The 12,807-nt window shown below is 41.1% G+C and overlaps 1 long non-coding RNA gene across 3 annotated transcripts in view; it reads left to right on the top strand.

Moving 5' to 3' along the window:
• Positions 1-12,102, top strand: part of LOC122708854 — a 152,867-nt gene extending 140,765 nt beyond the window's left edge. For all 3 annotated transcript variants that reach the window (XR_006345334.1, XR_006345336.1, XR_006345335.1), the window contains 2 exons: positions 66-271; positions 12,043-12,102. This is a non-coding gene — a long non-coding RNA (uncharacterized LOC122708854). The remainder of the gene's footprint in view (positions 1-65; positions 272-12,042) is intronic.
• The last annotated feature ends 705 nt before the right edge of the window (positions 12,103-12,807 follow it).

The following is a 12,807-nucleotide window of genomic DNA, read 5'->3' as shown; positions in this document are numbered from 1 at the left end:
TTTTTAATTAAAAAAATTTTTTTTGTGTGTGTTTTTTGTTTGTTTTTTTGTGTTCATGTCTTTAGCACCAAATGGACCTCTTGACTTTCTGTAAAATCCAACATGATGCCATGCATCCTGAATGATTTGTTCAAGAATGAAAGTTGATTTTGAGGAAACAGTGGCCTAATTTGACCATTAAGGATGTCAGGCTGAGTCTGACTCTTAGATGAAGTAAAGGGTGTGACTTGTTCCATCAAAGTCATCCCAGAAGGCTTGATCTCCAAGTCAGGTAAGGAAAGCCATAAAGACCCATTTTCCACTTCTGGTTCCTATTGTTAAGAGCCTCTGCTGATTCCTTGGTGGTAGCAATTGGGGGAAGTGTGACCTATGGAATAATGAAGCCTTCAGCTCTACTGATAGAGTCTGTAGATATCCCTCCCCCACTCTGCCATTTCCAATGGCAGAACTGGCTCTATATAATTCATCCTTTTTCAGTCCTGATGCCAGAAGCAGCACATTCCACAGGCACTTGGTAGAGTTTTATCTGATTGTCCCTTCCAGGGACTGACAGTGGAACTCATTGCTGATGGAAAGGGAAGGTAACATAATACCGATATTATGCTACTTTTCCATGGAGGCCCATAAGGAAGAATCAGGCTTGTTATCCATTCATCTTTTTCCCTTTCTGAAGTTTTCAAAATTTAACCAGCCAGAACAAATTTGTGTCATCATTTTCGAACTCATGGTACTGGAATTTTCCTAACATACCTGGTATTTTCAACTTGAGTGCCAAATAGACTGCTTTTTCCTTAGAAATGAATGATCTTTTCAATTTGCAGATATGGAGACAGGAGTCCTTATGTCTTCCTCTGTCTTGACACATAAATACCCACCCAGAGAGGATGGAGGTGTTAGTGGTTTCCTCTCACTTCTGCTATTATACAAACTAGCATGAGATTGCATTGTGAGTGGCAACTCTGTCTTCCGTTGCAAGGACAATATTATGCATTTTGCTAAGCTTTCAGAGAGAACACAAGTGGTGAGGATTCAACAGTTATTATGAGGAGAATCTAGTAGGCTTATAGTTCCAACTTGTTTGGGGGCTCAACTTCTGGAAGACAGCCTACAAAAATAGCAATTTACAGGAAGAAAAAAAAAAGCAGGTCCTGAGGCATTGGGTCGGGGCAGACATTAGTTCTATTTAGGGCTTAAACCAGCCCACAGTTAATTGTAGGTCTCTTGCATTAGCTTGTAGGAGCAGTAAAAGCATGTAATTCAAGCTAATCTGATGGGCAAATGAACTGGGTACTTGGTGCCAAGTGAGACCGTGAAACAAAAGGACACATGTGTTTTCAGGAAAAAACACACACACACACACACACACAACATAGTTTCAACTGTTGCACACGTGAAACTTTGGAGAATTTTTCGGAAGTTTTGTCATTTTAGGATAGGACCTTGAGGGTACAGTGGATGTACTTCTGAAGCCCAGAGCTCTCAGTTACCTGGACAGTGAGGCCTGTGGCCTGGAATAATGGGGAGGGGGATAGCTTTCAGAGAAGATTTCTTTCAACTGATAGTCAAAGCTTTCTTTAGACAGCACCCTTGTCTGGTCAGTCTTTGCATTCATTTTCCCTGACTGTGCACTAGAATCAGCCCGGGTCCCCTCCTTGAAAATTCGGATTTAATTGGTCTGGAGTGGGACTCAGGGACCGTTTCTTTCTAAAAGTCACCCTGGAGGAGTGTGATGTGATGATAGGGGTTAGAATTCAAAATACTTGTGTGTGCGTGAGTACTCAGTCGTGTCCAACTCTTTGCCACGCCATGGACTGTAACACACCAGGCTCCTCTGTCCATGGGGTTCCCCAGGCAAGAATACTGGAGTGGGTTACCATGCCCTTCTTTAGGGGGTCTTCCCGACCCAGGTATCAAACCCACCTCTCCTGCATTGGCAGGTGGATTCTTTACCACTGTGCTACCTGGGAAGCCTCAGAACCACTGATCTAGTGGCAGATAGGGCTGAAGGAGGGTGAGCTGGTGGTTGAGGTTAATGGCTTTTCTTTTAGCTCCTGCAAGGGAAGTGAGAAACAGCCAACTGTGAGGTTTTAAATGAGTTTTTGACACTGCGATGATGCCATCTTGTTGTCCAAGTTGTGGGGTTAGTGTTACTGGGGAATTACGGCACAGGTGATTTTTCTAATGTCATTTGTCCAGAGACTGACTTCTTTAAGCAGAGATGTAACGTGACCCTGGATAAGACCGGTTCTAATGTGCTGCCTGCCAGAGCAAGTCCTCCCAGGATGTGGCCCTGACCTTCTTCCTTTGATCCTGAGCCTCAAACCAGGCTTTAGTACATCCTTTCCCTGGCAGGGCTACCCTCCTGGGGTCCAAGATGTGAATATCTGTTGGTGAGGTACCTTTAGGAGAGTGAAACAAGCAGGTAGTTTAATCATTTAAGTCAGAAATCGTCCCTTTCAGCAAACATGTGTCAAGCCAGTAGTTTAAGAAAAATATGTTAAAACAGTAGGCAGTGTGCTTTGAATACATTTTGCTAATTTAAACTAATTATATAAAAGTTTGTGTTAAAATCAGTTTGGTTTTTACCATTGAAAGAGAAACTTTAGAAGGCAAAAAAAAATTTCATACCAAAAATGCATAATTTGGACTAAACTCCAGGATTAGAATCCTCAAAAGCTGGAGGCAGAAAGTTAAATAGTAACTCAAACATAAGCTATTAAATGGCTTGAAAATGAGATTTTGAAAAACATACTACTGATTAATAGGGTTCATCAGAAAGGACACTACAAAGAAAAAGCAGTCTTGTCTGTTGCAGACTAAATATTAACTCCACATTAGGGAAACAATGGATATATTGTTTTTATCCTCTAGGTGTTTATATATATACTCCAGAGTATAAAACAATGGCTATAGTGTTCTATACTCTAGATGTTATAAGTGGAAATTGATGTAATTACTGTGACTTCATATTGGGTTAGCAAGTCAACATAAAAATCGTAAGCATAAAATTGTGATCTCACTGGAGGGCATAACAAGCAACATCATTTGTGTCCTCAGGTGTGCAGGTAAGATTTTATTAGATCAGGTAAACCAAGTATGGGAAGGTGGATTGGCAAAAATGACTTCTTCACAAACATTTAAAACAGGAACAAAACATTCACATATAGACAGGAGCTGATGAGTGGGTAACTTTGATGATTTTGCTAGAATTTTAATGTACATGAATTTCCCAGAAGGATCTGAACAACAGACCTGAAAAGGCTCCATTGCAGGGTCCAAGATTAGTTCACTCCTCCCTTCATTATCCCATCACTATCCTACAACGTGTACTCTGTGCCAGGTAACTCCACAAGGAACATTTATGGATGTGGGATTCTAAGTCAGCATTGTCCATAGGATGTATGTCTATCTCTGTCTCCATATCTCTTGCTATCATCAAGTATATTTATGTACATAACACTATATATTTGTGTGTGTGTGTGTGTGTACGTATATATATATGAGAGATTTTAAAGAATTGACTCTTGCAGTTGTAGAGATTAGCATGTCTAAAACACTCAGGGTAGGTCAACAGGTTGGAAACCAAGGAAAGAACTGATGTTGTAGCTCAAGTTTGAAGGTCATCTACTGGCAGAATTTCCTCTTCCTTAGGGATATCAGTCTTTCTTCTGTTAAGACCTTTGACTGATTGGATGAGGTTCACTCACATTGTGGGGGGGTAATCTGTTTTATTCAACGTCTGCTGGTTTCAGTCTTGTGTGTTTGTTGTGGTTAGTCACTCAGTTTTGTCTGACTCTGTGACCCTTTGAACTATAGCCCACCAGTCTCCTCTGTCCATGGGATTTTTTTAGACAAGAATACTGGAGTGGATTGCTGTTTTCCTCGCCCAGGGTTTTTTCCTGACCCAGGGATCAAACCTGCATCTCCTGTGTCTCTTGCATTGCAGGCAGATTCCTTACCTGCTGAGCCATCGGGGAAGCCTGGTTTCAATGTTAATGTCATCTGAAAAATACCTTCACAGAAATGTCTACAGTGATGTTTGATCAAATATCTGGGTACCCTGATCTAGACAAGTTGACACATCAGATTAACCATCACAGACGGACTCCTTGTGTGTAGGATGAAAGAATCAGGATTCTGAGTGGTGGACTCCTAGGTCTATCTCTGGAGTCCTTGCTTACTCCCCTCTCTGTGTCATTCCCAGGGAATATTTAATGATGCTCCCTGAGGTCCTGTCAGCTTGCTGGATGGATGTTACAAAACGAGGTTCAGTAGGCAAGGAAAGAGGCTGATCTATCTTACACACAATTACCTCCCAAGAGATAGAATGGAAATCTAATGAGAAAAATTTAGCTGTACATGTATGGAGTTCAGAAAGCAGGAGGAATCTCTTCTGTTACTTCTCTCCCATAAAATTTTCCTCATCACTAAGTTTATAATGCAAACATATTTTGACGGTCAGCTGAAACACTGTGTTTCCTTCCCCTGCTTCTTGAGTCTGGTGGACATTTGCTGTTGTTGTTTAGTTGCTAAGTAGTGTCCAACTCTTTGTAACTCCATGGACTATAGTCCACCAGTCTCCTCTGTCCTTGAGACTTCCCAGGCAAGAACACTGGAGTGGGCTTTTTGCTATTTCCTTCTCCACTGGTGGCCATTATTTTAGCATAAATAGGACAAGTAAAAGTGTAGCTGGAGGTGCAAGTTGGTTAATGAAATTGTTTACCATAATAGTTGTATGATGGACTTAATTTTTCTCATCTTTTTTATATGATAACATTTCAGCAACTTGGGAATATGGGGAAAAAAATAAGTGGGCCCACCATAACAGCATAATGATTTATATTTTTGTGTGTTCCCTTTTAGTCCTTTTTCAGATACGTACATTTGCTTGCATGATTATTATAGAGTCCGTATATTTTTATCCTTTCCCCATTAACATTTTATCATATGTACATTTCCATGTCTTTTGTAGCTAGTCTTTTTGGAGCCATAACATTACATCAAAGTGATGTAGAATAATTTAATTAACCAACCCTTATTGTTGCTTATTGAAGTTGCCTCAAGTCTTTTCCTGTTACAAATCATATTGCTATGGTTTGCTTTTATTTTCTTTAGGATAAATTCCTAAAAACAAGATCCCGGAGCCAAAGGACATGAACATTTTATAGCACTCAATGAGTACTGCTTTTGTTTGATTTAATTGGACTGTGTGCATTTTTCTAGGTTTTTGTTTTTGTTTTGTTGTTGTTTGTTTCTTCCCTGTTTCTTTGGTAATGACCTTACATTACCACCTCTGGTTTCCACCAGTGACCTTTGTAAACAAGGCAACACGCAGACGGCCATCCCAACTTCCTGATTCCTTCACTCATATCTTTCTGACAAAAATAGCCTTTGAGGCTAAAAATGTCCATACCTTGTCCTAGCTCAAGAGAGATTTATAGCTTGGAAAATCTGAGTACAGTCTCTGCAGCCATTTTTTAACTGAGAGTGGAAAAAAACTACATTTCACACTTAAAAGCAATTTGGGATTTATTTTTGGTTCTTTGATAATTCAAGGAGTCTTGGAAATGCTTCATGTCTCATTGCTTCTAATATAATTGAAGACGAGCCCCAGGTTGAGAAGTTTAAGGAGCAGTAGTTAGAATTTGGAGCAAACATTTTACAAGACAGAAGTTAATGGTGCTACTATCTTTGTAAAGAGTTTACTTTTTGTTGCAGTCTTTGGAGCTTCGTGTTAAACATCAGTGTTAGTTCTACTTTCTTTGGTGTAGGTCTCATTTTAGTATACCCTGGAGGAGGAAATGGCAACCCACTCCGGTATTCTTGCCTGAAAAATTCCATGGCCAGAGGAGCCTGGCAGGCTGCAGTCCATGGGGTTGCAAAGAGTTGGACACAGCCAAGTGATTAAGTGCTCATACATCTTGGTACAAGGAAGTAATGTGTTTAAAGCAGTCAATTTAAAAATTGGTGTTAGGCATGGCATGAAACTTAAGTACAAGGAATGAATTACTTGTATTGTGGGAAAACTATTTATACTGAAACCCATGTCTTTTTTTCACATCTTATATAAATGGAATCATACATGAGGTGGCCTTTTGGGACTGGCTTCTTTCATTTAGCTTAGTGTTTCTGAGACTCGCCCATGTTGTAACACGTAACAGATCTTTGTTCCTTTTGATAGATAAATAGTACTCCATTATATAGATAAGCCACATTTTATTTATCTACCCATCAGCTGATGGACTGCTTTTACTTTTTGACTATTATGAATCATGTTGCTATAAATATTCACGTCCAAGTCTGGGGTGAATCTATGCTTTCATTTTTCTTGGATACATATCTAGAGGTGGAATTGCTGAGTCCAGTGGTAAGTCCATGTTATCTTTTTAAGAAACTGCCCATTTGCTTTTAAGAAACTGCCCCATATATGGAGCTGGACGAGGTAAATTGGAGACCTGTTACTGTCAGCTTGGGTGAAGGGAATGATCCAGGCTGAGGGTAAGAAGGTGAAGTGGTAGAGGACGGCCTGAGACCATGGAAATTTTAATGAGGCTGATTATCCGTAATAACAGTTCATTCAGAACAACCTTCTATTCAGTTTTTAAGCATATTTATATGTGTAATAGTGAAGTTGTAGGATACTAATGATCTGGAAGAGTTGATTTGATCCCTGTATAAAACTTCCTAATTTTAAATGTGTAATTCCCTGGCAGGTAAGACAGTAAACAGTCCACCTGCCATGTGGAAGACCTGGTTCAATCCCTGGATGGGGAAGATGCCCTGGAGAAGGAAGTGGCAACCTGCTCCAGTGTTCTTGCCTGAAATATCCCATGGACAGAGGAGCCGGGTGGGCTATAGTTCAGAGAGTCACAAAGAGTTGGACATGACTGAATGACTTCGCTTTCAATTCACTTTTCAGGAATTGAAAAACAAATATCACTCCCCAAGTTTTTCTCAATGAATATCCTGTTTGGGCCTTCTACTAAAAACAGTCTGTGTGCTTGCCTTCGGTTAATACACTAATGTTGATTTCTTGACACTTAACGAGGGAAACCAACAGTTCACCAAATGTTTGAACTCTCCCTGAATTCCTATGTGTTTGTGAAGGTTGTAGTAAAATTGGTTTATTTTACACAAAATCCCTTTAACAACATGGGAGACAGTGTTTGGGGAATGTTCTGAAATGGCCATTCTATACGTTTAAGAAGATATACTCTAAGTATGTTAATGTTACTTCTGTCAGATGCTTCGTTTTTCACTTATAAACATCTGAATATGAATACCTTAGGAATTTGATATTAACCTCAGCATTAAACCCAAGATGGTTGATTCACATGAACGTCTGGCCATGAAGATCCCTTTTCCTCTTCTTTAGTAGAAAGATGATATTTGTGTAATTATATCCCTAGGTGGCATTAACGACAGAATTGAAGGTTTGGCTTCCTTCTGGCAAACAAACCTCGGTTTTTGACTTGACGCCCGTACCGCTTGCTTGTATAATCACACTACATGTGAAGGGTGGAAATTAGGGTGTAGGGTTGCTGATTTATATTCCACAAACTGAGTTTTCCTGTGCCAACCCAGAAAAATCTTACCATTGCTGAAGTGTTCAGTTTTCTTGTGGCTTCTCCAGGCTCTGTAAGTGATTCAGGAGGCAAATTTTGGTACATTCCAGCACAAGGTCTAATTATGGATATAATGATTGGTGAACATTTAAAGCAAAAACCTGAATACTAAACCTGGACCTTCTTGTTCTTAGACGAAAAGGTCAGTAACCTGGTGTCAACAGTTTGAGACAGCTTGGGTTATAACTCGAAGAAATAATCGAAGTCAGCAAGAAAAAACAAACCCAGACCATTCTGTTGCTTGTAAGTGAAGGAATTCAGTTGTCTTATGTGTTGTAACTGACACGATTTGACATGCTCATTTTTTTTTTTTTTAAGTCTTTGGGTTTTGAATAATTGCTTCTTGCCGAAAGCCTATATTTTCTGTACTCTGTGGTTGCCAAGCTGTACTCGACTTTTAAAAGAGAGTCAAAGGAACGTATCCTTGTGAGAAATTGCTGCTTTGTGGAGTGCAAATGAGAGGTTCCATGATCTTTGAAGCTAGGAAGGCCAAATCTGGCTTAGAAACCCCATTGCCAGGCTGCATTTTATATTCTTCATTGCTTTACTAAACTGAACTGTCCTTTTGTTGGAAGTGGGGGAAAGAAAGATGTAGTGGAGAACTGGGGTTTAGATAAGTGATTCTTCCCATCTGGCTCTGAAAGCAGAAAGTTCTTCTTGACCATTCCAGTCTAGAAGTCAGAATGTCAGAGTATTCTCACTCTAGACCAGTGCTTCTCAACTAGGGAAGCTTGTGTCCCCAGGGGCCAGAAGGCAAAGTCTGGAGAGATTCTTGGTTGTCATAACTGCAGGGGAGTGTGCTTCTGACATGTAGTGGCTAGAGACCAGTGAAAGTGAAAGTGTTAGTTGCTCAGTCAGGTCTGACTCTTTGTGACCCCATGAACTGTAGCCCGTCACGGGATTCTCCATCTGTGGGATTTTCTAGGCAAGAATACTGGAGTGGGTTGCCGTTTCCTTCTCCAGGGGATCTTCCCCACCCAGAGATCAAACCCAGGTCTCCTGCATTTCATGTGGATTCTTTACCGTCTGAGCCACCAGGGACACCCCGGCTCGAGACCAGAGATGCTGTTAAACATCCCACATCGCACAGGACAGCCCCCGACAGCCAAAGGTATTCAGGTGGGCAGATGCTGACTTGGAGAGATCACTCTTAATGCCGGGTGTGAAGTCTCCTGTTCTGCTGTTCACAGTGTAGATCCAGTGTCTTTTTTCCAATAAAATGTTTGCTTTCATTTGGCACTTTATTTCTTGAGACTGTTCTTAAGGAGAGCACTGGAATAAGAAATTGAAGCAAGCTCCCCAAGTGCAGAATGAAGTGCTGCAGAGCTACAGGACACACAGACACACGGCTGGTGTCACGTGACTTCAGCCTCCCCCTCCACTGCGCAGGGAGCCATTGGCAAGATGCTACAGGCCTGGATTTGTTTTATGCTTTTATTTGCAAATGTTTCATAAAATGCCTTTGCCTCAGGTTAACTCTCTTCTTTGTTGAAAAAAAAAAGAAGTTTGTTTTTCTTTTTTTTGGTGAAGAATTACTCTTTAAGCTTTCACCTTTCTTGGATGGAAGCACTTTGACAAACAGATCATAAAGCCATCCAAAGTCACCATAACCTCTAGGCTGTTGGGAACTTCCCTGAGCCGTGTCTGCAGGGAAACAAAACCTCTTTTGCCAGTTTTCTAGAGTCAAAATGTCCAGGTATTCTGGGGGCCAGTTGTGGTCTGTGAACAAACATGGAACCCAGGTTGGCCTCCTCCCCAGTTTCCGAGCCCTGATCCCACTGTACAAACACGACCGATTCTTGGGGTTACTCCAGGCAGGAGAAATGTGAATGAAGCACGTTCAAACTTAGAGGTTCATTTCTCATTGACTTCCCTCCTCTACTTTTATTTTTCTTTTTTAATTTTTAGTAAAAAAAAGTTTTTGGCCATGCCACATGGCATTCAGGATCTTAATTCCCTAGCCCGGGGTCAAAGCCATGCCCTCTGTGGTGGAAGTACCACTGGAGCATCAGGAAATTTCCACCTCCTCCACTTTTAAATGAAAGGCTTAAGGAGAATGATATAAGCTAAAAAGCTGATTGTCTGCCACAGTTGTTTCAGAAATTGTTGTTGCTGGTTGGGTGAGGGGTTCTGCATCTCCTTGATATTCCTAAATCAAGCTAACTCTACTGAGCATTGTCTTTATCAGCAAATACATACCCTACTACCCAGTGCCAACACTATGAAAAATGGGAAAATGAATTGTGTTTTCTACCATGTGCTTTGTTAGGATTATTACCTTATTTAATTTTCAAAGAAAGCCTTATGAATGGAGGACTTTTATTATTTTTTGTTTTGCAGATGAGGACACTGAGGCTTAAGAAACTGAGTAATCTGTTGATGTTTATAGAACTTCTAAGTAACTAGGTTAGGATTAGAAGTCAGGCAGACAACTTTGTATTTCCTAGATTCTGCCGAAGAGTAGGAGTTCAAGGGATGTCCTCTGAGCTGAAATTTTGTCCACATACCAAGTGAAAGCATATCATTGTTCAGTCACTCAGTCGTGTCCGACTCTTTGCAACCCCATGGACTGCAGCACGCTAGGCTTCCCTGTCCTTCACTATCTCCCAGAGCTTGCTCAAACTATTGTCCATTGAGTCAGTGGGGACATCCAACCATTTCATTCTCTGTGGTCCTCTTCTTCTCCTGCCTTCAATCTTCCTACTATCAGGGTCTTTACTAATGAGTTGACTCTTTGCATCAGGTGGCCTAAGTATTGGAGCTTCAGCTTTGGCATCAGTCCCTCCAATGAGTATTCAGGGTTGATTTCCTATATATATGTGCATTTAACTTACAATTTCAACTACATATGCTGAGGAAACTAATGATCAAGTCTCAAGGATCTACAGAGGGTCTTAGATGGCCAAGGAGACACTGTCCTTCTCCTTTCTGTCCAGAGATGTGTCTTGGAAGTGAGAATATCTTGCTCAACGAGTGATTCTGATCCTTAAGGATGATTTTTCATCTTGGACCCTAAATGCAAACCTTCTACTTTACTGTGCTTCTCAATAAGAGAGTTAGGGGCCTGACTTGGGTCAACACTGGATGAAATCCTGGTTGGGCTGCCCTTCTGAAGACATGACCTGTCTGTCTCCAGTAGACACAAGGATGCTTCAGAGCCATGTTGCCTAGTAGTTCAGTTGTCTACTGGCCACTTGAAATGTGGCGAGTCTGAGTTAAGATGTGCCTTAGGTATAAAGTATACACTGGACTGTGAGTGCTGAGCTGTGCTTAGTCACTGAGTTGTGTCTGACTCTTTGTGACCCTATGGACTGTAGCCCACCAGGCTCCTCTGTCCCTGGGGATTCTCCAGGCAACAATACTGGAATGGATTTCCTTGCCTTTCTCCAGGGGATCTTCCCAACCCAGGGGTAGAACCCAGGTCTCCCGCATTGCAGGCAGATTCTTTACCATCTGAGCCACCAGGGAAGCCCAAGAATGCTGGAGTGGGTAGTCTGTCCCTCCTCCAGGGGAACTTTCTGAGCCAGGAATTGAACTGGGATCTTCTGCATTGCAGGCAGATTCTTTACTAGTTGAGCTACCCAGGAAGCCCTGTATTGTGAGTACCTAGTACCAAAAAAAAAAAAAAGTATACATATATGTCAAATCATTATGTTGTATACTTAAAGCTAATGTAATGTTATTTGTCAGTAATATCTCAATAAAACAGGGGGAAGATCGCCCATTTTTAAAGCTGCCATTTCTTTTATGCTCCCTAAACTTCATGAAGAAATGAGAAACTGAAATTTTTCATGAAATCTGGGTTAACTGAAGACCAACTAACTGAAACCCTCAGTTCACTGGAATTTGTACCCCTTTTGCATTTAAGTAAGCAGCAGTGATAAGAAAACTATCAGGAAACTGGTAGCCACATTCCCTCCCTTTTTACTCTAGGTTCATTTCTCACAAACTACAAGGGAAAGAGACCAGGGCTGAATTCAAAGACAAGAATTCAACTCCCAATACAACCACTGCCAGTTGTAAGAATTTGCCTTAATAACCTAATCTCACTGAAACACTGAATTTTCATTTATTTAATAGTCTCTATCACCTCTGATGTTGCTGTTCGGTCATTCAGTCATGTCTGACTCTTTGCAATCCCATAGACTGTAGCATGCCAGGCTTCTGTCCTTACTGTCTCCTGGAGCTTGCTCAAACTCATGTCCATTGAGTTAGTGATGCCATCTAACCATCCCATCCTCCCCTTCTCCTTCTGCCTTCAATCTTTCCCAGAATCAGGGTCTTTTCTAATGAGTCATCTCTTCATATTAAGGTGGCCAAAGTATTGCAGTGTCAGCTTCAGCATTAGTCCTTCCAATGCATATTCAGGGCTGATAATACTTTAGGATTGACTGGTTTGATCTCCTTGCTGTCCTAGGCTCTCAAGAGTTTTCTCCAGTACCACAGTTGGAAAGCATCAATTCTTTGGTACTCAGCCTTCTTTATGATCCAACTCTCACATCTACATGTGATTATTGGAAAAACCATAGCTTTGACTCTGTGGACCTTTGTTGGTAAGTGATGTCTTTGTTTTTGAATATGCTGTCTAGTTTTGTCATAGCTTTTCTTTCAAGGAGCAAGCATCTTTTAATTTTGTAACTGCAGTCACCATCCACAGTGATTTTGGAACCCAAGAAAATAAAATCTGTCACTGTTTCCACTTTTTCCCCCATTTATTTGCCATGAAATGATGGGACCAGATGCCATGAGCTTATATCTGCAATTCATCCTCTGTGTATACTTTAAACTTCGTCAGAGAGGACTCTGTTTTAGGAACTGTGGATCAATCTCTGTTTTGTTCCTGGGGCATTTGGAAGTGAAGCGGGGTGTTCAGCTGACTTGGTCATTCTGCCACCATACCCTGCTTCAGGTGTGTGTCTACATGGCACAAAGGACCGCTGAGATTAGGCGGCTATCACTTTCAATGATATGGACCAAGCAGGTGGCCCTTCTTTTTGTTTATTTGTTGTTTCTAACCTCCAGCTAACTGTGAATGGACACTAGCATTTTGTTCTATCTCATTTTGGAATCTTGACCCCCAACTGGAAGATACCCACCCAGCAGCCCCGTTCTGTCAGTGCTCAGTTTATTTTATTGCTATCCACTGCTCCGATTAAGAACTGTGTTCTCTACCCAGGTTATC

Source organism: Cervus elaphus, chromosome 15 (genome assembly GCF_910594005.1).
Source record: "Cervus elaphus chromosome 15, mCerEla1.1, whole genome shotgun sequence".
In the NCBI taxonomy this organism is placed as follows: Eukaryota; Metazoa; Chordata; class Mammalia; order Artiodactyla; family Cervidae; genus Cervus; species Cervus elaphus.
The sequence above is the reverse complement of the archived record's forward strand: the minus strand, read 5'-3'. Positions and strand labels throughout refer to the sequence as shown.